We start from the raw sequence: 6000 nt of genomic DNA on the forward strand, positions 1-6000 counted from the left end.
CACCTAAAAGAAACCCACGGAGAGATAAAGCACACGTAACAAAAGGTATCACCACCAAAGACGTATTACGATAAATGCTGTCCGCTCCTTGGGATTCTTTCAGTGTATGTGAGGGCTACTGGACCACGTCCTTATACAGCCCCAATACTCCTCAAAGCAGAGCACCTCTTTGCTTGCCGACGAGCTTCCGACTCCCGTAGTCAAAATCTCGGCTACGTTATCGCTTCGTTAACAAGCCGCAGCGAGAGTCAAATGAGTGAGCAGCACTTTAAATACCTAACAGGCAAATGTCCTAATACATGTCATTATATTACATGACATAGCCAGTATGTTACATTCCCCCCTTCCATTTCAACCTTATTTCTGGAGAAAGGCAGTAAAATTAGACGTTACATCCTTAATTACTGTATACATACACAGTAATAGGTAGCCTTCACTCCATTCTATCTCTCTCACTTTTAGCTATCATGCTGGATGTGCCTGCAAGAACTAGCTATGCCTGCGACATGCCGGCTGATCTACAGTATATGTTTATACAGGTAGTCAGTATATTTGCAGTATAAGATATACCGCAGATAGAAAACTACTGTATACATTAAACTAGTAGTTATTTCCAATATATCTTTCAATCCTATATTGAAAGAATATTACTTCTTCAATATTCTGATTTGAAAAAAGCTTTTTAGATTACCTTACAATATTAAATACTTAAAGGGCTGGAGTGTTACACTCCTAACCTTTAAAGGGTAGAACCCTTATCTTTAGTCTCGCTGATCAGGAAACTCTATGATTTAATTTTGTAAGGGAGGTCACAGCAAATAGGTTGGGTGGGATACACAAATATATGTCTTTAATTTTTCTTAGTCCAGTTGGCATCATGCCAGCTGGACTGTGCCATCAGATGCTTGCCACAAAGGCAGCACGATGGCTGAACTACTTTATATATAATTATACAGTAGCCAGTAATTTGCAACATAGCATATGCTGCAAATAGAAAACTATAGTATGATTATACAGTAGTTATTTCTAACATATCTTGGGTACCCTTGGCAAGCTTCTGCTGGTATCACTCCTATATTGAAAGAATAGTATTTCTTCAATATTCTGACTGAGGAATCAGTCATCCTTACCCCACAGTGTTAGAAATAAAAAGCGACACGGACTTATACACTTTTCTACCCCTAGGGGTTAGAACCCTTTTAGTTGGAGTTACCTTGGTAGAGGAATCTCCCTATAGCTAACTCTGAGGGGAGGTAACAGCAGTTGCTTACATGGGATACACAAGTATGTGTCTCCTACTATCCCTTTATAGCTTACTGTCCTAAGCTACTTTGTTAAAAAATTACTTTTACATATTGATTATCAGTGAGATAATCAATTATATACTCATTTTGTTCTCCTTTCTTTACAGGAGGAACACCAAATGACTTGTGCTGCAGCCTTCTGCAAGATCAAGAGTAAAGGTTTTTAAGGTCATGATACTTGAAGGTTTCATGCCCCCTGCAATATTATTTCCGAATCCCTACATTATTGGAACCCGCAGGTTTGTAATGTATGTCGGAGCTTAACGTCCGAAGGTTTCGAGAATCCCAAGTCTACAGAGACTAGGGATACAGCTCGAGACAAATTACGCAACTGGGTGAGAGGCTTCCAGAAAATCTCTCCGGGACCTTACCTACCTAATGATAGGATGCGTAAGCTACTATTTCAGAAGGCAAGTAAGGAAATAATGGTGCCCCAGGCACCAATTACATCTCCCGACGGCCAGATAGCCTTTGGGAAGGAGGGCAGGAATTGCCCATGGGAAGAAGGGAAGAATGTTGTGTCGGCCAAGCTTTGATGCTTTTCCTAATTGTTTTGTTCGACTGAAGGATGAACAAAAGTTAAGAAAAGGAACGAAATCAAAGGAAGTCATGATTCTCGACCATGATAAGGCACAGGCTATCCTGTCAAGTAGCCTGGAAAAGGCGGGTTACTCGGTGTCGAAGGTATCCACACTGGGTAACAGGCACCCTTCCTTTCTTGCTCCTGCTTCAATTTCATTCCCTGTTATGGGGAAGGCATTTAAATCTGTTGACAAGGGAGTGGAGGCAGGTAGGCCATGTCCTGCACTCGAGGAGTGCAAGCCTCTGTCCCCATCCTTTCCCAGACAGGAGAAGGACAGGAAGGAAGTCCATTTAAATTTTTCAGTAGGAAGATTAGATGCGGATGTCGCCAATCAACAGTTTAACGAAGTTCTCCCTAAACTATCCGAGTTTCTCTTGTATAATGAACAAGAGTCAAAGGAGAGACTTGCAGCCTCCCTATCTCTACAAAACTACTTAGAGTTGTGTTCATCCCATCAAAGTACCCCAGACATGCTCATGGTCTTAGCCAAAATGCCTATGGCTACCCTAGTGAAAGACCTTTACTCCTTTATGAAGGCTAGGAGAGCATGTAGGGAGTTTGTGTTCGCTGTCGCAACACAGAAACATGAGGCAAGGAAGCTAATATCTTCCAACAACCTGGCTAAAGAGCTCTTCCCAGACGAGGTAGTTAGGAGAGTGATTAAGAATGCCACCACGGAGAACGTAGGTCTTCTCCAAAAGTGGGACATCCTTTCAAAGAGAAAGTCTTCCATGGTTGTGGGTCCCCAACCTAAAAGGAAGACGGGAAAGTCTGGAAATATACTTCGGGCTGCAACGACCGCCATGCCACAGGCAGGTGGTCAAAAATTTAGTCCCACTGATCATTCGAAGCATAGAGATGCTTCTGGTAGGAGGGAGGTTCCTTCAGGATCGTTGGACCTTTGAAACTTGGGTCCAAGGCCTAATCAAGATGGACCTACGATGGGAAGTAGAAATGTCTACACCATCATTTCCTTAACTCCTCCTACAATCCAAAACCCTCCTGGAGGAGTATACCTAAGAGCTCTAGAGCATACAGGTGGTAAGGAAACAATAGTCCATCGTATTCCAGGGAAGGCTGTTTGGTGTTCACGAGAAGGAATCAAGAAATCTCAGAGTCATTCTGGACTTGTCGCCACTCAACAAGTTCAAATAAAACAGCGAGTTCAGAATGTTAATCCTTCTGAACCTTTGGACCGTGTTTCAAAAAGGGGGGTTTGTAGTCTTGTCAGACCTGAAAAATGTCCCTTGGCAACTTCCAGCCAATCACCCCATCCTTTCCTATCTAGGATTCAAGTTACAGAAGGTAACGTATATCCTAGGAAAGATATGTGTCGGACTAAACAGAGTCCTAAATATCTTCATAGGCTTGGCAGACTTAGTCACGCAATAACCAAGTCTAGAAATGGCTCAGGCAACAATGTACCTGGACGAGAAGTTGGGGTGGGCAGCACCCGAAGTAGCTGGTATATGAACATCCAAGGAGATGAACCGGTTTCCGGAACATCTAGGATGCAAGATTAGCCTCAAGGAGACTCAATTCTCTCCAGCTCAAAGGTTTCAATGGCTGTAAAATCATTGAAGTGTGTAGTCACACCAAGTCTCCTTTCCCATAGGAATATAAAAGGAGATTGTAAGGTCGGTCAAGAGACTCGGGTAATCAGTCAGATTTCCAAGGCGTTAACAAGGAGGTGTTCTGAACACTCTCCAGTTCGCAATAGTGACAGACCCAGTGCTAAGAGCACAGCTGAAAGATGCGTCAAGAGTCTGGAGAAGATACGCATCAAACGCTTGAAGAGATCTAAAAAGACCAATATAGGTCCTTCCTTAATCGCTTCTCTAACAAAGGTTAAAGTCCGAAAGTCCCAAGACCATGTTGGTCCTGTCATGAGTGGGGAAGCTCTCTCCATGCAGATCAGACTTCCTTCGACTGATCTGGGACACCGTAGCGATAATGAGACGTCGCAATCAACAATGCTAGAAAATGTCTCATAGGGTATAGGTGACGTTAACTATCCCTTACTTAGAGGGATGGCACCTGTCAGCAGTTCATATACAACCTATCCACAATGTGACAGTGGATGCTCTATGTCGGCTCAAGCCGATAGAGTTAGAATGGTCCACGGACGCAGACCTATTCCCTCCCAGATGGGATCAAGTCCCAGAACTGCAAATCGACCTCTTCATCACGAGCGTCTTCAAGAAACTACCTCGATATGTAGCCTATACGAGGACCCTCTAGTGGAGTTAACAGACATCATGTCTCTGGTATAGAAGGGTTGGACTCAGATATCCTGGTTCATCCCATCCAATTGCCTGCTAAAGGTCCTCAACATGCTGAGATCCTTCTAAGGGAGAGAAGCTCTATTGGCTCCCAAGTAGCCCAAGAGCAATCTGTCCTCTTTAGTGAAGGAACTGAAGCTGAGGCTGGCCCTTGTTCTGAACCTAGGACAATATCAGAGGGTTAGGAAGTTGATTGCCTTTGATTTATCATGGAGAACCCAAACCCTTCATTTCATGATTTCCTTGCCCTAGCGGTTAGGAAAAGATTTGGGATCTCAGAAGGCAGTATAGAATTCTTAGAAGAATACAAGTCTAAGTCAACGAGAAGACAATATGAGTATTCTTGGAAATAGTGGGTTGCTTTTGTTAAAGCAAAAGGACTGAAAGAAATTTCGATGAACTTCTGTTTATCCTTCTTTATCCACCTTCATAATCAAGGCCTGGTGGCCAACACGATAACTACGTGCAAATCAGCCTTGACTTGACCTCTTCTATATGCCTTTCAAGTAGATATGTTGAATGAAATCTTTAGTAAGATTCCGAAGGCATGTGCAAGGCTTAGGCCTGCACCACCACCAAAGCCCATCTCATGGTCTTTGGACAAGGTCCTACATTATGCCTCATCTATGAACAATGAAGATTGTTCCCTTAAGGATCTAACTCAAAAGGTTATTTTTCTGTTCGCTATAGCGTCAGGGGATAGAGTTAGTGAAATAGTGGCCCTATCTAGAGATGAGGGCCACATTCAGTTCACAGAAGCGGGAGAACTGAACCTCTTTCCTGATCCAACCTTTCTCGCTAAGAACGAGCTACCCACTAAGAGGTGGGGTCCCTGGAGAATCTGCCCTCTGAAGGAAGATGTCTCTCCATGTCCAGTAGAGTGTCTAAAGGTCTATCTTCGTAGAACTTCAGACTTCAGGGGAGGACAGCTTTTTAAAGGAGAAACCTCTGGATAAAACTTATCCATAAAACAAATGAGGGCGAAGCTCACCGACTTTATTCGTAGAGCAGATCCTGACAGTACTCCCGCAGGTCATGATCCGAGAGAAATTGCTTCATCACTGAACTTCTTTTAGTATATGGACTTTGAACGTCTTCGTTCATTCACCGGATGGAAATCATCCAGAGTGTTTTACAAACACTATGCTAAGCAGGTCCATGATCTGAAGCATTATGTGGTGGCGGCAGGTAGCCTATTAAAACCTTCCGTCTAACTCTGCGATGAACAGTTAATTGACTAGGAGAGGGGGTCATCACTTTTAGTGTGAACTCCTTTTGAATAAGTGTTACCATGGTGACACTTACTCTGTTCAAAATCCCAGGTGTGGAATTATACGGATAGCACTAGTGCCCTGTGTACGTAGTACACAGTGTTGATAGAATGTAAACGGTACAGAATTTAGGAAGAAAAATTTTATTATAAAATTTCTTCAATCAGAGAGTGGTACTCATCATTTCTTTTTCTTCCAAGAAAGAAATATAAATTCTGTATACGTCACGTGTATAATTCCTTTATCATGCTACATTCGTTTTACTGGTTAAGTCATTTAGTCATTTATTTGGAATAAATGTCTATTGGAATGTATTTGCGTCCTAATTCACCTGACAATTGCATGTGTAAAATGCCAGAGTACTTTAGCTTACCAAAGTTAATATTCTTCATATACTTGTATGCTCACAAACAATAGATATAAGAGACACTGATATTGATTCGGAGATATATACAAACTATGAGACGGTTTGTATATTCAGTGTATACTTATGTTTGTTCATATAATATATGATAACCTTGAGGCCCCTTTTCTACTGTCTAGTATGACTTTTCCCTGTA

This window comes from Palaemon carinicauda, chromosome 12, assembly GCF_036898095.1.
Source record: "Palaemon carinicauda isolate YSFRI2023 chromosome 12, ASM3689809v2, whole genome shotgun sequence".
In the NCBI taxonomy this organism is placed as follows: Eukaryota; Metazoa; Arthropoda; class Malacostraca; order Decapoda; family Palaemonidae; genus Palaemon; species Palaemon carinicauda.